At 40.4% G+C, this 24,734-nt stretch overlaps 1 protein-coding gene across 1 annotated transcript in view; it reads left to right on the forward strand.

Moving 5' to 3' along the window:
- Positions 1 to 283: 283 nt before the first annotated feature.
- Positions 284 to 24,734, forward strand: part of mid2 (midline 2) — a 232,568-nt gene continuing 208,117 nt past the window's right edge. The window contains exon 1 of the mRNA XM_062964066.1: positions 284 to 436. The gene's annotated coding sequence lies outside the window, so the exon portion shown is untranslated. The remainder of the gene's footprint in view (positions 437 to 24,734) is intronic.

Here is a 24,734-nt window from a genome sequence, read left to right on the forward strand (position 1 = left end):
GAGAAACGTGTTAGGGGTGTGTGTGTGTGTTAAGGTCTGGAGTGGGCGCGGGGGCAGAAGAGAGAAGGAGACCATTCCGGGGCCATTCTTCCTACGGAGGTCGGGCGTCGGCGTCTCTTCTCGGAGGCATTTGTGCGTCCGTCGGGGCGCCGCGGAGAGGAAGAGGAGGAGGAGAGGAAGGGGAGGAAGGGGAGGGCGAGGCGGGTTGGGCGGGAGGCGGCGCGCAGGGCTCCTCCTTCCCTCCCTCTTCCCTCCCCAATCCCGGCCCGCCTCTCCTCCTTCCCTCCCTCCCTCCCTTCCTCTCCGAGGCGCTCCTCCTCCTCCTCCTCCTCTTCTTCTTCCTCCTCCTCCTCCTCTTCCTCTCCGCGCCTCCAGCAAGATGACAGCCGGGCGGCAGCAGCGGTGGCGGCGGCGCGGAGGGTCTTCGCTCCGGCTGGTAGGTCTGCCCGAGACCGGGACAAAGAGCCTTTACTCCCTTCCCTCCTGAAAGAGAGACTCACCCCGAGCAGACTCTCTCTACGGAGGAAAGGGAAGGCTGGCTCCCACCTTCTTGGCTGGGAAGGGGCGGGGGTCTCCTCCTCCTCCTCCTTTTCCGGAGGGTGGGCCATCATCATCACCATCATCATCACCATCATCATCATCTTGCTCCCCTTGGCAAGAAGTCTGCGCCTCTCTCTATTTCTTCAATTCTTTCTAATGCTCAGGAATGTGGAGTTGGCATTGGCAGGCTCCCCATCAGATTGCACTGGGTTGGATCTCCCCACATTAAACCTTCCCCTTGGTCTCTCCATGGCAAGGGGGCAACTAACCCCACCCCTTGATTATTATTATTATTGTTGTTATTGTTATGACACAGCAAACAAGATAGATATGCTGGATTTTGTATCACAAAATCACAAGTCGAACACTTCCCAAGTGTCTAGGACTGTGTGATGTATTTTTGGATTATTATTATTATTATTATTATTATTATTATTATTATGACACAGCAAACAAGATAGACATGCTGGATTTCGTATCACAAAATCACAAGTGTCTAGGACTGTATGATGTATTTTTGGATTATTATTATTATTATCATTATTATTATTATGACACAGCAAACAAGATAGATATGCTGGATTTCGTATCACAAAATCACAAGTCGAACACTTCCCAAGTGTCTAGGACTGTGTGATGTATTTTTGGATTATTATTATCATCATTATTATTATTATTATTATTATGATGACACAGCAAACAAGATAGACATGCTGGATTTCGTATCACAAAATCACAAGTCGAACACTTCCCAAGTGTCTAGGACTGTGTGATGTATTTTTGGATTATTATTATTATTATTATTATTATTATGACACAGCAAACAAGATAGATATGCTGGATTTCGTATCACAAAATCACAAGTCGAACACTTCCCAAGTGTCTAGGACTGTCTGATGTATTATCTGATGATGTGTGCAGATCCCAGTAGGGTGGCCTTTTGCAGTTCACCGATTGTGATTTTGTCAATGTTTATTGTTTCCAAATGCCAGCTAAGATCTTTTGGCACGGCACCCAATGTGCCGATCACCACCGGGACCACCTGCACTGGTTTCTGCCAGAGTCTTTGAATTATTATTTTATTATGACACAGCAAACAAGATAGATATGCTGGATTTCATATCACAAAATCACAAGTCGAACACTTCCCAAGTGTCTAGGACTGTGTGATGTATTTTCAGATGATGCGCGCAGATTCCAGCAGGGTGGCCTTTTGCAGTTGGCAGATCGTATTTTTAAAAAATTATTATTATTATTATTATTATTATTATTATTATTATTATTATTATTATATCCTGCAGTATTATTGATGTTATTATATTTATTTATTAGACTTATATACCGCTACTCCCAGTTTGGCTCAGAGCGGTTTACACAAATAGATTAAAACAATACACTTAGCTTTAAAATAACAATAAAAACAATAAAAACAGACATAGCCCCGAGTTTTTCACCCATTGAAAGCTTGTCGGAAGAGCAAGGTTTTGCAGGCTTTCCTAAAGGCAAGGAGGTTGATATTGATTGATACCCCGCTTGATCTCCTTATTATCCAACATATTCACTTATCCAAGCTTCTGCCGGCCCTTGGATAAGTGAGACTCTACTGTATTATTATTATTATATCCTGCAGTATTGTTATTATTATATTGATTGATACCCTGCTTGATCTCTCTCCAAGCGGCTTAGCATCAAAGCATCACCACAACCATTTCAAATATTACAAACATTACAAACAGGATTAAATATAGGAAGTACAGTAGAGTCTCACTTATCCAACACTCACTTATCCAAGCTTCTGGATTATGCAAGCCATTTTTGTAGTTAATGTTTTCAATATATTGTGATATTTTGGTGCTAAATCCGTAAATACAATAATTACAACATAACATTACTGCGTATTGAACTACTTTTTCTGTCAAATTGGTTGTATAACATGATGTTTTGGTGCTTAATTTGTAAAATCTTAATGTAATTTGATGTTTAATAGGCTTTTCCTTAATGCCTCCTTATTATCCAACATATTTGCTTATCCAAGCTTCTGCCGGCCCGTTTAGCTTGGATAAGTGAGACTCTACTGTATTATTATTATTATTATTATTATTATTATTATATCCTGCAGTATTGTTATTATTATATTGATTGATACCCCGCTTGATCTCTCTCCAACCGGCTTAGCATCAAAGCATCAAAGCATCACCAAAACCATTTCAAATATTACAAACATTACAAACAGGATTAAATATAGACAGTATTTAAACATGTGGAGGCTTTTAAGCAGAGGCTGTGTGGCCATCTGTCGGGGGTGCTTTGATTGCAATTTTCCTGCTTTTTGGCAGAATGGGGTTGGACTGGATGGACCAACTCTAGAATCCTATGTTTTGTCAAAGGCTTTCATCACTGGGTTGTTGTGAGTTTTCCAGGCTGTCTGGCCATGTTCCAGAAGCATTCCCTCCTGATGTTTCACCCGCATCTATGGCAGGCATCCTCAGAGGTTGTAAGGTCTGTTGGAAACTAGGCAAGTGGGGTTTATCTATCTGTGGAATAATGTCCAGGGTGGGAGAAAGAACTCTTGTCTGTTTGAGGCGAGTGTGAATGTTGCAATTGGCCACCTTGATTAGCATGGAATAGCCTTTCAGTTTCAAGGCCTGGCTGCTGCCTTCCTGGGGAGGTGTTAGCTGGCTCTGATTATTTCCTGTCTGGAATTCCCCTGTCTTTTGAGTGTTGTTCTTTATTTACTGACCTGATTTTACTCTCCTACCAGTATTATAATGTCTCCTGACGTTTCGCCCACATCTAGGGCAGGCATCCTCAGAGGTTGTGAGGTCTGTTGGGAACTAGTCAAGCAAGGTTTATATATCAGTGGAATGTCCATGAAAATGAACAAAATCTGGCTACCAGTATTTTAAAAACTCTAAAATCAGGTCAGTCAATAAAGAGCAACACCCAGAAAACAGGGGATGATCTCACCCCATCTTGCGGATTCCAAATGGCAACCTTCAGGTCAGCAACCCAACCTTCAGGTCAGCAGTTCAGCCAGCACAAGGGTTTTTAACCCATTGCACCATCGCAACTCCTAGCTCTAGGATAAGAGCCATCCTTAAGTCTTGTTGAAGGCTTTCATGTCTGGAATCACTTGGTTGCTGTGAATTTTCTGTGCTGTATGGCCATGTTCCAGAAGCATTCTCTCCTGACGTTTCACAACTTGGCAAGGTGGCACTACCTGGAGGAATCCTCCACCTTGTGTGACTGTGGAGCAGAACAAACAACTCCACATATGTCTGCTTGCCCACAGTGCCCTGCCTCATGCACGGAGGAGGAGTTGTTCAAAGCCACGGACAATGCGGTCGCTGTTGCCCACTTTTGGTCTAAAACTATTTAGCTGCTTGTGATTCCCTTTATTTTATCACTTTTAAACTTATTTATTATGCAATGGTTTTGACACGAAATAAATAAAACCCACATCTATGGCAGGCATCTCCAGAGGTTGTGAGATCTGTTGGAAAACTCAGCACGGGAGGTTTATATATCCACCCCGAATATTGCACATACATAAACCTCACTTACTTAGTTTCCAACAGATCCCTCAACCTCTGAAGATGCCTGGCATAGATGTGGGCGAAACGTCAGGAGAGAAGGAACATGGCCATACAGCCCGGAAAATGCACAACAATCCATCCTTAAGTCTGTTTGTCCTTGTCTTTGTCACCCTGTAATGTCTGCCAAATAGCAATAATTAAAAAATAAGAATATGTGTCTCTATCCCTGCTGCTTCCTGAGTTCCAGGGATAAAGCCCAGGCTATGAAGAGCTGCTACTGCTAGGCTGGACCCCACACTCCCCTCTTTTTGCTTTGTCTTGCCCCGCTGCACACGGGGCTCTTGCGATACAGCGAATGGCAGAGGAAGAATTGCATTCACTACCATGAGTCGAGGAGAAGTGCAGGCAGGTGCGCAGCCAGGTACGGCCGGTCAGGACAAGTTTCCTCTCCCAGGTGTCACCGCCGGCCTCAGACGCTGCCTGCGTGTGCAGCTCCACCCTACTCCGATTCCTTCGTTGCTTGTTTAATCATTCCCTTCGCTCAGATGTTTTTCCCTTGGGTGCTCTGCGGGAGAAACCCACCAGGCTCCTTGGCATTTCTTGCCTCCTTTCGTTACGTGTGTGCGTGGCTGCCACGTCCTTTTTTCCAACACCTGAGACTTCATCCCTTAACGTCACCCGTTCCATTTCATTTGCAAGTTCCCTGTTGGGTTGGCCCGGTGCTTGCGTGGTACGTCTCCTGGATTTGGAAGAGAAAACAGTAACCCTTTTCAGCCAGGTTAAAGCTGAGGTGGTACATTCTATACTCCAGTTGCAAGTTAATAATAATAATAATAATAATAATAATAATAATTGGGTGCCATGCCAAAAGATCTCAGCTGGCATTTGGAAACAATAGACATTGACAAAATTACGATCTGCCAGCTGCAAAAGGCCACCCTACTGGGATCGGCGCGCATCATCCGAAAATACATCACACAGTCCTAGACACTTGGGAAGTGTTCGACTTGTGATTTTGTGAAACGAAATCCAGCATATCTATCTTGTTTGCTGTGTCATACAATGTTGTTGTGTCAATAATAATAATAATAATAATAATAATAATAATAATAAATATATCACACAGTCCTAGACACTTGGGAAGTGTTCGACTTGTGATTTTGTGAAACGAAATCCAGCATATCTATCTTGTTTGCTGTGTCATACAATGTTGTTGTGTCAATAATAATAATAATAATAATAATAATAAATATGTCACACAGTCCTAGACACTTGGGAAGTGTTCGACTTGTGATTTTGTGAAACGAAATCCAGCATATCTATCTTGTTTGCTGTGTCATACAATGTTGTTGTGTCAATAATAATAATAATAATAATAAATATATCACACAGTCCTAGACACTTGGGAAGTGTTTGACTTGTGATTTTGTGAAACGAAATCCAGCATATCTATCTTGTTTGCTGTGTCATAATAAAATAATAATAATAATAATAATAATAATAATAATAATAATAATAATAGCCTGTTTCTAGACTGTCCTCTCTCCCCAGAGGGACTCAGGGTGTTTAACATGCATATAAATGGCAAACATTCAATGCCACAATTTCTTCATTATATCAAAAGTATAAAATGACTATAACATACACATTATAGTAAAATTCCACATTAAAAAAACAATAAATGTAATAATATTAATTATATATGAAGTGTAATATTACTAATAATATTACCATATAATGATATAGTACAATATAGTAATTTAATGCTTATATTGTGCTCTGCTAATAATATATTGTATGTATATTTGATTTGTAAGCCGCTCTGAGTCCCCTTCGGGGTGAGGAGCAGGATATAAATGTAGTACAGTAGACTCTCACTTATCCAACATTCGCTTATCCTACGTTCTGGATTATCCAACGCATTTTTGTAGTCAATGTTTTCAATACATCATGATATTTTGGTGCTAAATTTGTAAATACAGTAATTACTACATAGCATTACTGTATATTGAACTACTTTTTCTGTCAAATTTGTTGTATAACATGATGTTTTGGTGCTTAATTTGTAAAATCATAACCTAATTTCATGTTTAATAGGCTTTTCCTTAATCTCTCTTTATTATCCAACATATTCGCCTATCCAACATTCTGCCGGGCTGTTTATGTTGGATAAATGAGACTCTACTGTAATAATAATAATACAGTAATAATAATAATAATAATAATAATAATAATAATAAACTATTTCTAGACTGCCCTCTCTCCCCAGAGGGACTCATGGCGGTTAACATGCATATAAATGGCAAACATTCAATGCCACAATTTCTTCATTAATATCAAAAGTATAAAATGACTATAACATACACATTATAGTAAAATTCCACATTAAAACAACAATAAATATAATAGTATTAATTATATATTAAGTGTAATATTATTAATAATATTCCCATATAATGATATAGTACAATATAGTAATTTAATGCTTATATTGTGGTCTGCTTATAATATATTGTATGTATATTTGATTTGTAAGCCGCTCTGAGTCTCCTTCGGGGTGAGAAGAGCGGGATATAAATGTAGTAAATAAATAAAACAAATTTAAACATGACAAGTTTCCTTATCAACCCGGTGGAGTTCTCAATGGATATGCGATGCTGTCACGAATGGCTCTGGATTAATCCATCCGTTGCTGGGAATCTCTGCCTGAAGTCAAGCGAGAAGGTTTTGCTCCGGCGTTGGAGAGCATTTGCTTACGTTGACAATGTTATTGCTTTCGGCCTGGGCCAGAGCCAAAATCTGATAAGGCATTTTTTTTCAGATAGAGAAATCGAGATGCTGAAATCCTCAAAGCTGCCAGTCTTTTCAGATCCATAACAAGACATTTACACGCCCTGCGTTTCCCGATTGGCCTAGATTTTATTTTATTTTCTGTTCAGCGATCCTTTTTGCAGCTCAGACACTCAGGGCTGTAGGCTTATATTGACTGGACAAGTTTATTGAGTTGTTTGGGTTTGGGATTATGCTACTTGGTTGTCTGTTTCGACCTTAGTAGATAAGGGGATGGTACTGTTGCGTTTGGTCATGCGTGCCTTGACATGAAACAGCTTTGGATGCTCTAGTCTTCAATGGACGTTTGCCAAAAAGGGACCTTGCAGTCCAGAATAGCTGCTGCCAATGGATATAGAGGCCTGGAATGTCATTGCCTTCCCCGATAGCCCTTCGTGAAGCACTTGGCAGCTGGTATTTGATGGTGAACTTTGGTTTGCGTGCTGTCAGCCTGCATTTGGAAGGTACATGTTGTTATCCGGTGGCCTGGCTTGAATCTGTTGCTCCTTAGCTCCTCCTTCCAACATCGCTTCGCCATAAGCGTCCTTTTTATCTTTCCAGAGCTTTGAAGGATCTGCATTTCTCCTGGAAATACAATAAAAGCCATGTAATTAATTACTGAATTAATTAAATCTATAGATGCTGCTGCTTTATATAAAAGGTAAAGGTTTCCCCCTGACATTAAGTCTAGTTGTGTCCAGCTCTTTGGGTTGGTGCTCATCTCCATTTCTAGGCTGAAAAGCCGGTGTTGTCCGTAGACATCTCCAAAGACTTTCTGTATATACAGTAGAGTCCCACTTATCCAACACTCGCTTATCCAACATTCTGGATTATCCAATGCATTTTTGTAGTCAATGTTTTCAATATATCGTGATATTTTGGTGCTAAATGTGTAAATACAGTAATTACTACATAGCATTACTGCATATTGAACTACTTTTTCTGTCAAATTTGTTGTATAACATGATGTTTTGGTGCTTAATTTGTAAAATCATAACCTAATTTGATGTTTAATAGGCTTTTCCTTAATCTCTCCTTATTATCCAACATATTTGCTTATCCAACGTTCTGCCGGCCCGTTTATGTTGGATAAGTGAGACTCTACTGTATGTGATAAAAGTAATTATTGTATGAAAAATTTTAAATTCAATAAAAACTATTTTTTTTAAAAAAAAGAAACAGTCAGGGCCGACTCCCGACAAAAGATTCCCTTAGGCAGGAAGCAGCCAGGCTTTGAAGCTGCAAGGCCATTCAATGCTACTCAAGGTGGCCAATTGCAACATTCACACAGACAAGAGATCTTTCTCCCACTCTGGACATTGTTCCACAGATATAGAAACCCCACTTGCTTGGTCTCCATCACTTTTATTATGTGTATATAGATAGTGGTGGTGGCTAAGCATAGCAGGTTCCTGGAAGCAACGTCTTGTTCGTTTCATATGGAAGCCCGTTTGCTCAGCTGACAGGTGCTCCAGGTGACAGCCTTTTGTATGGTGACGCATGCTCCCATCTCGGGACAGAGATTGGCACGTGTTTGGGGCTTCTGCGGTTGACCATCGGCTATTTAAAGACCCGGGACTGTCGCCTCGATGGCAGATGGTATAACTCGCCTGCTTGGGCTTGGCAGTTGCGTGCTCCCGGCTTGAGGGCAAATGATCCGCTCAATCAGGCGAAATTGCAGGGAATGTTTTGGTCCCTCGTGGGACTTTAGACCATTTATAATGTGAGGAGGGTCTTCAGTTATTCTAGGCCAAGCAATAGGGCCTCATATTGATTTTCTGACAGTTCCCAGCATGCAGTGGTTTTAAGGATCTCGTTTTTTTCAAGACAGACTACCGTTGCCTTGATTGTGATCGCTTCGGGTATGTGTTGTGTTTTTGATGCACGTGAGATCTTTTTTGTTTCCCCCTCCGGCTGAAGCTGCCAGTTTAAGCTGCAAAAGAAATCAATGCTTATTTGGGGACAGAAATTCCCCAGAATAGGAGGTTCTTTGATGGGACATGTTGGGTATTTTAAGCAAGCCTGGGTCTCTTTACCATCTGGCCTTTGAACCATTGCTGAAAATGGATCTGAAACAGGAGCCTTTCGAATGACAGTTCCCACAATCCTTTAATATTGGCTGCGTCGATTGGGGCTTTCGGTTGTCGAAGTTCAAATGATCTGGAAACCTATTGGCTGGAGGATTTTCTGAGAGTTGTCCAAATAGTAACTTTTCCTCCCGATCTCTTGTTATGGGTATGAAATCCTGGAATAGTTTTTGTAATATGTTGGGAGCAGACGCAAAGGGAATCGCTTGATCAAGGAAAGATTTGATGTATATTTGAAACAACCACATCTGTTATGGCACTGCTTCATTCCAAGGGCAAAAAAACCTTTATTTTTGTACCCCACCTCCATCTCCCCGAAGGGACTCGGGGCGACTTACATGGGGCCAAGCTGGAATGACACAGTTTAAAATGGAATTACAGTAGAGTCTCGCTTATCCAACCTTCACTTATCCAATGTTCTGTATTATCCAACACAGAATGCCTTTTACTAGTCAATGTTTTTGTAGCCTGTGTTTTCAATACATTGCTGAACTTGCAGTGAGTCCCTTCTGGGAGATAGGGCGGTATATAAATAAAGTTATTACAGTAGAGTCTCACTTATCCAACATTCTGGATTATCCAACGCATTTTTGTAGTCAATATTTTCAATGCATTGTGATATTTTGGTGCTAAATTCGTAAATACAGTAATTACTACATAACATTAATGTGTGATGAACTACCTTTTCTGTCAAACCTGTTGTATAACATGAAGTTTTGGTGCTTAATTTGTAAAATCATAACCTATTTTGATGTTTAATAGGCTTTTTCTTAATCTCTCCTTATTATCCAACATATTTGCTTATCCAACGTTCTGCTGGCCCGTATATGTTGGATAAGTGACACTCTACTGTATTATTATTATTATTATTATTATTATTATTATTATTATTATTATTAATGTTTTGGTGCCAAATTCATATATACAGTAATTACTACATAACCTTACCATATATTGAACTGTTTTTTTCTATCGATTTGTTGTAAAACATGATGTTTTGGCACTTAATTTGTAAAATCATAATGTAATTTGATGTTTAATAGGCTTCTCCTTAATCCCTCCTTATCATCCAACATTTTCACATATCCAACGTTCTGCCGGCCCGTTTATGTTGGATAAGCCATACTCTACTGTACATTAAAATGCATTACAACAATGTAAGACAAAATAAGACAACAACATTATAGGTAAAGGTAAAGGTTTTCCCCTGACGTTAAGTCCAGTCGTGACCGACTCTGGGGGTTGGTGCTCATCTCCATTTCTAAGCCAAAGAGCCAGCGTTGTCCGTAGACACCTCCAAGGTCATGTGGCCATAGGCATGACTGCATGGAGTGCCGTTACCTTCCTGCAGAAGAGGTACCTATTGATCTACTCACATTTGCATGTTTTCGAACTGCTAGGTTGGTGGAAGCTGGAGCTAATAGCCGGAGCTTACCCTGCTCCCCGGATTCAAATCGCCAACCTTTCAGTCAGCAAGTTCAGCAGCTCAGCAGTTTAATCCGCTGTGCCATTGGGGGCTCCAAAGACATTAAATTATGGCACAACAAAATTTTTGAAATAATGAACATGGATAAATTAACATACTTATTATCAAACACGCAAGGAAAATCAAGAAAACAAACAAATTGGGAATTAATCAAAACTATTTAAGAAACGAAAATTGCAAGATAATAATATGAATATGGTTTAGAGAAGAATGAACATAGGATCATCCCAGACCTAGTAGTAAAGAGAAAACAAGCAGATAAAAGAAACAAAGGGGCGCTGTACATAAAAAGAATGGGTTTCAAAGCACCACATAATAGCAGGAAGTCAATCTTAATGTGATTGTATTGTTTATATAATGTTTATATATGGATGTCAAGACTATAGGGAGAATTTGGATTTTTTTCCCGTTTTTTTTCTTTTGTTTTTTGGTTGTTTCTGTTTTTGTTTTTGGTTTATGTCTCTTTTATCTTTTATTATTATTATTATTATTATCATTATTATCTTTTTCCTCTTTATCTCTCTCTTTCTTATTTCTTCCCTTTCTTCTTCTTCAGATATAAATGTGTATGTATGTATGCATATATATATACATTTATGTGGGTGTGTATCTTATGTTATTGTTCTATACTTCTTGCACAGCGGTTTGTTTGTATGTCTATCACTTATGTTATATGTTTTTCAATAAAATTATTATTATTATTTTAAAAAAAGACATGTTAAATTAGTGCAATAGGCAAAGTCAAAAATAGAAGAAAATCGTACCAGGAGTTGAACCCTGTGCTCTTTGCGTGCAAAATATGGACTGTATCACTCCTCTATGGCCCTTCTCCAAGGTCTTATTGGATTGTATTTCATTGAATTTTCTGGCTAAGAGTGTATGCTCGGTTCCAAAGGTGAAGTTTCCAGCTGAGGTGTGTTGGTCTCCTAGTCTGTTTTTGAAGCCAGCAGGCAGCTGAGCCAGATGATGCTTCTGTTTTTTTTTTATTATTATGGCATCTTTGCTCTCCAGATGTTTTTGTCTACTGCTCCCATATTTGTCCATGTTGGCTAGGCTAATAGGAAAGGCCAAGGTTTCCCCAGCATGAAACTGGTGTGAGAGTTACAGCTCTATCACAAACGTGATTCAGGTTGGACTGCAACATGTTCTTTTTTTTTTGTTTTTCCTCCCAGAAAAGCACTTAAATGCTTCTGCTTAATGAGGGTTCTGGCTTATTCTGTTTGAAGGAACAACTCCATTATGTTGTGTTGATTAATGAGCAGGAAACCCAGGAGGGGAGGCCGAGGTCTGCGCTTTCCCGTATGGGGTGTTTATGAAGTGGATGCATCTTTTATGCGCCGCGTGAAAATCTAGGTTTGGCACTTAAAGCACAAAATCTGCTGGAGAAAATAACTGCATGTCAGATTGAGCAAGGAAGTCGGGCATTGGAGTCATCTGTAGCTGTCAGCCAAAGGGCGCAGGTGTCTCGATATGATGCCTCATGAACTTGAATGCATACAGTAGTTGTTTTTCTTAACCTGTTTATCCTATTGTGCTTATACTATTGATGTTTCTGTTATTTGTAAGCCGCTTTGGGTGCTGTGACGGAGAAAAGCAGGATATAAATAAAGATTTATTTTTATTATTTTATTATGACACAGCAAACAAGATAAATATGCTGGATTTCGTTTCACAAAATCACAAGTCGAACACTTCCTAAGTGTTTAGGACTGTGTGATGTATTTTCGGATGATGCGTGCAGATCCCAGCAGGGTGGCCTTTTGCAGTTGGCAGATCATAATTTTGTCAATGTCTATTGTTTCCAAATGCCGGCTGAGATCTTTGGGCATGGCACCCAGTGTGCCCATCACCACCGGGACCACCTGCACTGGTTTCTGCCCGAGTCTTTGAAGATCAATCTTGAGGTCCTGATAGCGGCTGAGTTTTTCCTGTTGTTTTTCGTCAATGCGACTGTCACCTGGTATGGCGACATCAATGATCCAAACCTTTTTCTTTTCCACAACTGTGATGTCTGGTGTGTTGTGTTCCAGAACTTTGTCAGTCTGGATTCGGAAGTCCCACAGTATCTTTGCGTGCTCATTTTCCAATACTTTTGCTGGATTGTGATCCCACCAGTTGTTAGCTGCTGGGAGGTGGTACTTGAGGCATAAGTTCCAATGAATCATTTGGGCCACATGGTTGTGCCTCTGTTTGTAGTCTATCTGTGCGATTTTCTTACAGCAGCTTATTATTATTATTATTATTATCATTATTATTATTCTTAATTACCTTCCTGCTAAAATATCCAACCACATTTTTGGACTTTTTATTTTCTTATTCCAGAATCTTTTGTCCCATGTGATGAACAATTCTGGAGAATGTGAAAGCTCACACTGATCTTCTGCATTTTATTTTGCATAGTTTGAATTCAAGTAGTCATTTACTGGGACAAGGAACTACGATATCTACATGTTATCCAATCTTGTGGTAGAGTGCCAGCCAGATAGGAGTGTTCGGGTACTTGTTTGAGCTGCAGCTCCAGGAACCCAATTTGGAAGTAACATTTTTGCAGGATTGGCTCCAAGTTCTGCCATATGAAAATGGGAAGGCTCAGTTCATTTTGGCTCTGTCTGGTGTTATGGATACACTTTCCCCCTGTGCTATTGTTATTGTTGCTGTTGTGGTTAATTGCCACAATGACTCAGTGGTAACCCTTTAAATTGATGGTTCTCAATCTATAGGTCTTCAGGTGTTTTGGCCCACAGCTCCCAGAAATTCCAGCCAGTTTACCAGCTTTTAGGATTTCTGGGAGCTGAAGGCCTAAACATCTGGGCACCCACAGGTTGAGAACCACTGCTCTAAATAATATTCCTTCAGGTTGCCCAGTTATTCATAGTCCTGCAAAGGTCTTGTAGACTCAAGGCCATGGCTTTTTTGAGCCTATCCATTGAGCATTGTAGCTCAGCCCATCCAGAAAAATTTCATGACAGTTTGGGCAACTTTCTGCCATCACTTGCACATGCCTTAATCTGGATCCAACTCAGAGTATTCCTTTTATACATGCTGTCTGGCACCGATACTCCTTATAGTTAGCGGCTTGTTCTGTACCATTTAAGCTCTTCAGTTGGCTCTTTCAGTCTTGTCAGTGAGAAGGATCTCTGTTGCCGGGTTGTTGTGAGTTTTCTGGCCTGTATGGCCATGTTCCAGAAGCATTCTCTCCTGACGTTTCACCCACTTCTATGGCAGAGGTTGTGAGGTCTGTTGGAAACTAGACAAGTGGGGTTTATCTATCTGTGGAACAATGTACAGGGCGGGAAAAAGACCTCTTGTCTTTTTGACACAAGTATGAATGTTGCAATTGGCCAGTTTGATTAGCATTGAATGGCCTTGCAGCTTCAAAGCCTGGCTGTTTTCATGGTTTCCTCCTTTCTATTGAAATTGTCCACATTCTTGTGGATTTCAGTGGCTTCTCTGTGTAGTCTGACATGTGGAATAATGTCCAGGGCAGGAGAAAAAACTCTTGTCTGTTTGAGGCAAGTGTGAATCTTGCAATTAGCCAGCTTGATTAGCATCGAATGGCCTTGCAGCTTCAAAGCCTGGCTGCTTCCTGCCTCTTTGGTGGCAGGTGTTTAAAAACTCTAAAATAAATAAATAAAGGCACAGGGGATTTCCAGGCATGAAACAATCAGGGCCAGCTAACACCTCCCAACAAAGGATTCCCCCAGGCAGGAAGCAGCCAGGCTTTGAAACTGCAATGCCATTCAATGCAAGAGTTCTCTCTCCCACCCTAGACATTATTCCACAGATCTATAAACCCCACTTGCCTAGTTTCCAACAGACCTCACATTCTCTGAGGATGCCTGCCATAGATGTGGGCAAAACGTCAGGAGAGAATGCTTCTGGAACATAACCATACAAAACTCACAGCAAGTCAGTGATTCCGGCTGAAAGCCTTCGACGACACCTGTTGCCGGTTGACTGTGTTTTATCTCCTTTCATTTCTGTGAAGGATTAAGCCTATCTATCTGGTTTGCAGAGGTTTCCAAGGATGGAATTTCATTTCTAATGGCAACGTTAATCGCAGAGTCCACTCATTGATTCTCTGCTTTACAGCTGTATTAGCTAGCCTGTGCTAATGGGGTAGAAAATCTCTTTTTAATAAAGCAAAGTCATTTTGGAGTTTGTGAAACAAAGGCATGGCGGGAGAAAGATCTAACCAAATTTTAAGTCCCTGTATCTGAAACGGGAATGTTTCAGAAACAGCAGCAGGAGTGGAAGTTGGCAACAGATGACTGAAATGCATTGAAAAGACACAGAGGCTTCTTACCTAATGACAGGGACACTTAGCCAAGGCTTTCTTTGGTAGCTTTGTACTTTGTTTTCTGTTTGCACTGTTGATGCAAAGAGCAAATTTGTCCTATGCTCAGCAAGAGCAATTTTTTGTCTCCTGGCTAAAAGCACTTTGCTTGCACCCTGATATTTGGAGACAGGATCCAAAAGAAAGGAGAGCATTATCAGGCTTAGTATCCCAGAATGAAAGAAGATTGTATGTGTCCATGGAGCATGTTAGGAATTGTGGGAGTTGAAGTCCAAAACATCCGGAGGGCCAAAGTTTGCCCATGCCTGTACTATAATCATCTGGCTCTTTACTAGAGTTTTTAATCTATGTTAATTTTATTAATATTTGTATGTATGTATTTTTATCCTTTAAAATTTATCTTGTAAATCGCCTAGGGCATTGTGGATGGAGGGCGATTAATAAGTAATTAAATGATGATGATAATGATGATGATGATCTGAAACTTGTGTGTTGTATGAGTTTGGGGCTTTTATACATTCTTCTCTCTTGGTCCTATGAATCCAAACTACACTTACCCACTAATTACAGTAGAGTCTCACTTATCCAACGTTCTGGATTATCCAACGCATTTTTGTAGTCAATGTTTTCAATACATCATGATATTTTGGTGCTAAATTTGTAAATACAGTACAGTAGAGTCTCACTTATCCAACACTTATCCAACGTTCTGGATTATCCAACGCATTTTTGTAGTCAATGTTTTCAATACATCATGATATTTTGGTGCTAAATATGTAAATACAGTACAGTAGAGTCTCACTTATCCAACACTTATCCAGCGTTCTGGATTATCCAACACATTTTTGTAGTCAATGTTTTCAATACATCATGATACTTTGGTGCTAAATTTGTATATACGGTACAGTAGAGTCTCACTTATCCAACGTTCTGGATTATCCAACACATTTTTGTAGTCAATGTTTTCAATACATCATGATATTTTGGTGCTAAATATGTAAATACAGTACAGTAGAGTCTCACTTATCCAACACTTATCCAGCGTTCTGGATTATCCAACACATTTTTGTAGTCAATGTTTTCAATACATCATGATACTTTGGTGCTAAATTTGTATATACGGTACAGTAGAGTCTCACTTATCCAACGTTCTGGATTATCCAACGCATTTTTGTAGTCAATGTTTTCAATACATCATGATATTTTGGTGCTAAATATGTAAATACAGTACAGTAGAGTCTCACTTATCCAACACTTATCCAGCGTTCTGGATTATCCAACACATTTTTGTAGTCAATGTTTTCAATACATCATGATACTTTGGTGCTAAATTTGTATATACGGTACAGTAGAGTCTCACTTATCCAACGTTCTGGATTATCCAACACATTTTTGTAGTCAATGTTTTCAATACATCATGATATTTTGGTGCTAAATTTGTAAATACAGTATAGTAGAGTCTCACTTATCCAACACTTATCCAACGTTCTGGATTATCCAACGCATTTTTGTAGTCAATGTTTTCAATACATCATGATATTTTGGTGCTAAATTTGTAAATACAGTACAGTAGAGTCTCACTTATCCAACACTTATCCAGCGTTCTGGATTATCCAACACATTTTTGTAGTCAATGTTTTCAATACATCATGATATTTTGGTGCTAAATTTGTAAATACAGTACAGTAGAGTCTCACTTATCCAACACTTATCCAACGTTCTGGATTATCCAACGCATTTTTGTAGTCAATGTTTTCAATACATCATGATATTTTGGTGCTAAATTTGTAAATACACTACAGTAGAGTCTCACTTATCCAACACTTATCCAGCGTTCTGGATTATCCAACGCATTTTTGTAGTCAATGTTTTCAATACATCATGATATTTTGGTGCTAAATTCGTAAATACAGTACAGTAGAGTCTCACTTATCCAACACTTATCCAGCGTTCTGGATTATCCAACACATTTTTGTAGTCAATGTTTTCAATACATCATGATATTTTGGTGCTAAATTCGTAAATACAGTACAGTAGAGTCTCACTTATCCAACACTTATCCAGCGTTCTGGATTATCCAACACATTTTTGTAGTCAATGTTTTCAATACATCATGATATTTTGGTGCTAAATTTGTAAATACAGTACAGTAGAGTCTCACTTATCCAACACTTATCCAACGTTCTGGATTATCCAACGCATTTTTGTAGTCAATGTTTTCAATACATCATGATATTTTGGTGCTAAATTTGTAAATACAGTACAGTAGAGTATCACTTATCCAACACTTATCCAGCGTTCTGGATTATCCAACGCATTTTTGTAGTCAATGTTTTCAATACATCATGATATTTTGGTGCTAAATTCGTAAATACAGTACAGTACAGTCTCACTTATCCAACGTTCTGGATTATCCAACGCATTTTTGTAGTCAATGTTTTCAATACATCATGATATTTTGGCGCTAAATTCGTAAATACAGTAATTACTACATAGCATTACTGTGTATTGAACTACTTTTTCTGTCAAATTTGTTGTTTAACATGATGTTTTAGTACTTAATTTGTGAAATCATAACCTAATTTGATGTTTAATAGGCTTTTCCTTAATCCCTCCTTATTATCTAACATATTCGCTTATCCAGCTTTCTGCCAGCCCATTTATGTTGGATAAGTGAGACTCTACTGTAATTACTACATAGTATTACTGTGTATTGAACTATGTTTTCTGCCAAATTTGTTGTCTAACATGATGTTTTGGTGCTTCATTTGTAAAACCATAACCTAATTTGATGTTTAATAGGCTTTTCCTTAATGCCTCCTTATTATCCAACATATTCGCTTATTCAACATTCTGCAGGCCCGTTTATGTTGGATAAGCGAGACTCTACTGTATTTGTCTTTTCTTTTTTCTGTGAAACCTGCTATATAATATTTGAAAGAATATATTAAGCACACGGTTCATTAAACTTAACTGCTTCTGCAAGCTACTGCAGACACTTTGACATTTCAGTTTTGGGATAATATAATAAAAATGACTTCAGACATGTTTCAAGAACCATCCTAGTTCTGCAGACTGGACTGAATTCCTTCACTACCTGGTCCTTTTGCTGATTCATCTTCCTTTTGCCATTCTCTTATTTAATATTTCTATAAAAGCATTATCAAATCTAGGATTGCTGCTATTTTTATTCACCTTATTGTATTTCAAAATTTATTTCCCCCTATTTACGGTGCAGTAATCACAGTGCCGTAAATCTTGTGCTATTAGCTTCAAACTGCTCTTTAACTACATGCTGAGATTTTATCCTTGACGTCAAGTAGGGGAGAATTATTCCTGCACATCTCTAGAAGAAGAAATATAATTTTTTAAAGTGTGGCTGTTATGTCCTAGTCCTAAATCTTTATTCTTTTGGTTTCCCTGCATTGTTTCACCTATTGTTTTCTTTGGCTTGCCTGAGTTGCTTCTTCTTGTGTTCTTATCCCATTCTTTATGTTTGATATCTCCCCAGCGCCACCCTATTTTCATCTCTCTTCCATTAGCACTCAAATTTCTGTCATCTCATATTGATCTACTCACATTTGCTTGTTTTCGAACTGCTGGGCTGGTAGAAGCTGGGGCTAACAATGGGAGCTCACCTCGTTCCCCGGATTCGAACTGCCGACCTTTTGGTCAGCAAGTTCAGCTGCTCAGCAGTCTAAACCATTGCGTCACCAGGCGCTCCGTGTGTGTGTGTGTGTGTGTGTATATATATACACACAAACACATATACATATATTATTATTATTATTATTATAATCTATATATATAAAAGGGTAATGAAATTTCGGCCTAGGACAAAACAACAAAACTACACATCCCAGAAACACTAAACTTGGCAGCACAACCCCTCATCCATGCCTCTACGTTCATACAACAAAAAGAAAAGAAAAATAAAGTCCTAATTAGAGGGAGAGGAATAATTGTTTTTATCCAATTGCTGCCAGTTACAAGGCTAAGCTCTGCCGACTTGGTCTCCTAGCAACCCGCTCGGCCCAGGGGACAGGCAGAGTTAGGCCTCACTTAGGCCTCTTCCACACTGCCTATAAAATACAGATTATCGGATTTTAACTGGATTATATGGCAGTGTAGACTCAAGGCCCTTCCACACAGCTATATTACCCATTTATAATGGACTTAACGTCAGGGAAAAACCTTTACCCTTTACCTTAACTACCACCAATTCCTCAATACTTTATTTCCCATACCACCAGACTTTGCCACAGCAACGCGTGGCCGGGCACAGCTAGTATGTATGTGTATATATATGTGTATATATATAAAATTTATTTATTTATTACAATATTTATATCCCGCCCTTCTCACCCAACAGGGGACTCAGGGCGGCTTACAGTAAAACGCATATATAAAAATTATACAGTGCCATATAAATCAGTTAAAAAATTATTAACTTACATCAGTATTCATAAACACATTATAAAATACAGGTAGGCGTATATTCTAGCTTTGCCCGGCCATGCGTTATAATAATAATAATAATAATAATAATAATAATAATAATAATAATAATAACTGTATTTATATACTGCCCTATCTCCTGGATGGGACTCAGGCGGTTTACAGTCATAAAAGCAACACAAACATTACATAACAATGTAATAACACATTATTAAACAAAGTAAAATAATACAAATATAACAATAAATAACACTTACATGACCAGATCAAGGGGACGGGAACCATAAACCCAATATATTAAAATGTATCATTTTAGGCTAAGGCAATCTTGTGCAATATATTCAGGCCCACGCGTTGCTGTGGCTTATGGGAATCCTTTGTTGGCCAGGTGGAATAGCAGTGAATAGCCTTGCAGTCTCAAAGCCTGGCCGTTTTCTGGAGCTTTTTGCTGTATGAACGTAGAGGCATGGATGAGGGGTTGTGCTGCCACGTTTAGTGTTTCTGGGATGTGTAGTTTTGTTGTTTTGTCCTAGGCCGAAATTTCATTACCCTTTTATATATATAGATACATACACACACATTCTTTTTGATTGCACCTCCTCGTACTTCTAAATGTAGCATTCATATTTAAAATATTATTTATTTATTTATTACAATATTTATATCCCGCCCTTCTCACCCAACAGGGGACTCAAGGCGGCTTACAATAAAAAAACACATATATAAAAATTATACAGTGCAATATAAATCAGTTAAAAAATTATTAACTTACATCAGTATTCATAAAACATATTATAAATAAATACATATAGATATGATATGCCATTGATAACCTGAAAGAGTGTGTGAGCTGCAAAAAAGATTAGCCATTACATTTCATAGAATCATAGAGTTGAAAGAGACCGCATGGGCCATCAAGTCCAACCGCCTGCCATGCAGGAAAAGCACAATCAAAGCACCCCCGACAGATGGCCATCCAGCCTCTGTTTAAAAGCTTCCAAGGAAGATCTTCAGCTTAGAAATGGAGATGAGCACCAACCCCCAGACTAGACTTAATGTCAGCGGAAAACCTTTACCTTTACCTTATGCTATCCAAAGTAAGTGTGTATCTATCTATCTATCTATCTATCTATCTATCTATCTATCTATCTATCTATCTATCCATCTATCTCTATCTATCTATATCTGGAGTTACATTTTAAATTTACAAACAAATTCAGCTAAATAATAAACCTACAGAACTAAAGCACTGAGCTGGAGACCGAAAGGTCCCAGGTTCAAACCCCCGGAGCGGCGTGAGCGCCCGCTGTTAGCTCCAGCTCCTGCCAACCTAGCAGTTCAAAAACATGCCAATGTGAGTAGATCAATAGGTACTGCTCCGGCAGGAAGGTAACGGCGCTCCATGCAGTGATGCCGGCCCCATGACCTTGGAGGAGTCTACGGACAACGCTGGCTCTTCGGCTTAGAAATGGGGATGAGCACCAACCCCCAGAGTCAGACATGACTGGACTTAACGACAGGGGAAAACTTTTACCTTAACCTACAGAACCTATCTTGTTCGTAACTTGAGGGCTGCCTGTATTTAATTTAATCTGCTGTATCACATTGTTGGCTTGCGTTCAACTTGTTGTCCACTAAGATGCCAAATTCTTTTTCACATGGACTGTTGTCGAGCCAAGCATCACCCATCCTGCCTGAGAGTGTTTTGTTTCTGCCCATGCACCTGAAAGCCTCGCAAATGCTTGCCCATGTTGCTTTTCCACTTCTTTCTTTCCCTTAATGCAGGGGTCCTCAAACTTTTTAAGTGGAGGGCCGATTCACAGTCCTTCAGACTGTTGGGGAGCCGGACTAGGATGAAATAGTCCAAAATTAGGATTGTTGTTGTTGTGTGCCTTCAAGTCATTTCAGACTTAGGTCAACCCTAAGTCTAAAGTTTAGGACAGAGGCCAGGTCAAGGACCTTGGAGGGCCTTAGTTTGGGGACCCCTGATCTAGATGATCTCATAAGACCATCGGTAAGCAAAGAGACCTCCAAAGACCATTTAGATGGTCTCATAAGACCATCAGTAAGGAAAGGGACACTCAAAGGCCATCTAGATGATCTCATCAGGCCATCAGAAGACCATAGATAAGGAAAGGGGCCCTCAAAGGCCATCTAAACAATCTCCTAAAACCATAGGTAAGGAAAGGGACCCTCAAAGTCCATCTAGATGGTCTCATAAGGCCGTAGCTAAGCAAAGAGGCCTTCAAAGGCCATCTAGACAATCTCATAAGGCCATAAGTAAGTAAAGAGACCTCCAAAGATCAGGTAGACTTAGGTCAACCCTAAGTGTAAAGTTCCTCAAAGTCCATCTAGATGGTCTCATAGGACCATAGGTAAGGAAAGGGGCCCCCAAAAGGCCGTAGCTAAGCAAAGAGGCCTTCAAAGGCCATCTAGACAATCTCATAAGGCCATTAGTAAGTAAAGAGACCTCCAAAGACCAGGTAGACTGAGGTCAACTCTAAGTGTAAAGTTCCTCAAAATCCATCTAGATGGTCTCATAGGACCATAGGTAAGGAAAGGGCCCCCCAAAAGCCATCTAGATGGTCTACTAAGGCCGTAGCTAAGCAAAGAGACCTTCGAAGACCATCTAGACAATCTCATAAGGCCATGAGTAAGTAAAGAGACCTCCAAAGATCAGGTAGACTTAGGTCAACCCTAAGTGTAAAGTTCCTCAAAGTCCATCTAGATGGTCTCATAGGACCATAGGTAAGGAAAGGGGCCCCCAAAAGCCATCTAGATGGTTTCCTAAGGCCGTAGCTAAGCAAAGAGACCTTCAAAGACCATCTAGACAATCTCATAAGGCCATTAGTAAGTAAAGAGACCTCCAAAGACCAGGTAGACTGAGGTCAACTCTAAGTCTAAAGTTCCTCAAAGTCCATCTAGATGGTCTCATAGGACCATAGGTAAGGAAAGGGGCCCCCAAAAGCCATCTAGATGGTTTCCTAAGGCCGTAGCTAAGCAAAGAGACCTTCAAAGACCATCTAGACAATCTCATAAGGCCATTAGTAAGTAAAGAGACCTCCAAAGACCAGGTAGACTGAGGTCAACTCTAAGTCTAAAGTTCCTCAAAGTCCATCTAGATGGTCTCATAGGACCATAGGTAAGGAAAGGGGCCCCCAAAAGCCATCTAGATGGTTTCCTAAGGCCGTAGCTAAGCAAAGAGACCTTCAAAGACCATCTAGACAATCTCATAAGGCCATTAGTAAGTAAAGAGACCTCCAAAGACCAGGTAGACTGAGGTCAACTCTAAGTCTAAAGTTTAGGACAGGGGCCAGGTCAATGGCCTTGGAGGGCCGCATCCGGCCCGCGGGCCTTAGTTTGGGGACCCCTGCCTTAATGTAAATTGGATCTGTAAACAGCAGAACCTCATTCTGGCCAAGGCTGTGAAGTGCTCTTCCCTTTCATTGATTTCCTCAAGGGCTGCCTGATTGGGTTTCCTTTCCCCGGCATGTTCCTGCATCCAGAATCTTCATACCTCCGAAGCCTGGGGCTCCTTCTTCCCTCTGCAACGTTTTGGTGCCAGAATGTGAGCTCAGTTGGCGGAGGGGGCCGTTTGGGGCCATGGCTGCCGCTTAGTGCCCCGCGATGGTGACTCACCCAAGCCCTCGCCTTGTTGCCTTTGACGTGCCGAGGCCTGCCTTGCGCACACATTTCAGAGAACGGGCTGGGAGGAATTCCACTTGCAGAGCCAAGTTGGCCTGTGCTGCAAGGCGGGAATGTCTGGCTCCGCTGCTGGCGTGGACTCCTTTCTGCCCCCCAGAAAGCATCTTCTGACTTCATTTGCGACGTTCCCCACACCGCACCCCACTTCCCTTGAAGTTGGCTTGTTTTGCTTTGCTGCTTTTCTCTCCGACAAAATGGAGAAACACTTTCTTCTTGCCTTGGCTGACAAATCTGAAATCCTGGTTTATGTGGGATGCGTGCATAAGAAGATGCTTGGAATGCTTGGAGGGGCTTCTGATTCGTCTCAGCCACTAAAAATTGTGCGACGTCTCCTTCCTTGCATCTTAAACCATTGTGAACATGCCGGAGAGATTTCTTCTGGGGAAAGTTTTTAACGATTTAATCTTGCTCCTTCGCAGGGAGGCACCTTGGCTCCTGTTGGTACCTGTTTACCTCGCTTGCCAGTCCTTTCCGGATAAGAGCTTGTTTATTTTCTCAGGCCTGAACCTGTTACATGTAGCTTTCTTTTTAAACTCCTGCTGCGCCCAATTTGTTGGAAGAGGCCTTATCAGGTCCTGTCGCCCAATGCCAAGGCTAGTTGCCCACATGCCTAACCGTGCTTGTTTTCCTGCTTATGTGGCTCGTTTAGACTGCACTTGCACCTTCACATTTGTGGGGTTAATTTTGGCATATTTGATTATTCATGGATTATTTTCTGTTATGCTATGATTCACTGGGGCAGGTCAGGTCAGGCAAGAGAAACGGGAAGGTGGCACTTTCTGATCCCTTTCGCTCAGGCTGGATCTTCACTGCCATATAATCCAGTTTTTGAATCCAGACTGTCTGCTTTGAACTGGATTTCTTTTTATCCTGTCAGAAGCAACTTGAGAACATACTGCTAGTCGCTTCTGGTGTGAGAAAATTGGCCATCTACAGAGACGTTGCCCAGGGGACGTCCAGATTTGTTACCATCCTGCTGGGATCCTTATCTCATGTCCCCACATGGGAAGCTAGAGCTGACAGATGGGAGCTCACCCTGTCTCATTGATTCAAACCAGCAACCTTCAAATCAGTAACCCATCCTTTAGGTCAGCAGTCCAGCCGGCACAAGGGCTTAACCCACCACGGCTCCTGAACTGGATTAAACTCTTGTGCTGGCAGGACTGCCAACCTGTAAGTTGGGTTGCTGGCCTAAAGGTTGCCAGTTCGAATCTGGGAATAGTGTGGATGAGCTCCCTCTGACAGCTCCAGCTCCACATGGGGACATGAGAGAAGCTTCCCACAAGGATGATAAAACATCAAAACATCTGGGTAATGTCCCCAGGGCAACATCCTTGCAGACAGCCAATTCTCTCACACCAGAAGTGACTTGCAGTTTCTCAAATTCCTCCGGACACAAAAAAAACTACCATATAATCCAGTTCAACACAAATAGTCTGGATTCAGAAACTGGATTATATGGCAGTATAGATGGGGACCCCATGGCTGAAGCTGAGCATCACCTCCAGATGCCAGAGATGAAAGGGAAAGCCTTACTTTTGTCTGTGTATTATATGTCATTGTTGTTTACTGTTTAAAAAGGCACTGAATGTTTGCCTTATATGTGTATTCTGTAATCTGCTGTGAGTCCCTCTGGGGAGATGAAGTGGAATATAAATAAAGTGTATTATTATTATTATTATTATTATTATTATTATTATTATTGACACAACGACATAGTCTGACACAGCAAACAAGATAGATATGCTGGATTTCGTATCACAAGTCGAAGACTTCCCAAGTGTCAGAAGCAGGGG

This window comes from Anolis carolinensis, unplaced genomic scaffold (genome assembly GCF_035594765.1).
Source record: "Anolis carolinensis isolate JA03-04 unplaced genomic scaffold, rAnoCar3.1.pri scaffold_12, whole genome shotgun sequence".
NCBI lineage: Eukaryota > Metazoa > Chordata > Lepidosauria > Squamata > Dactyloidae > Anolis > Anolis carolinensis.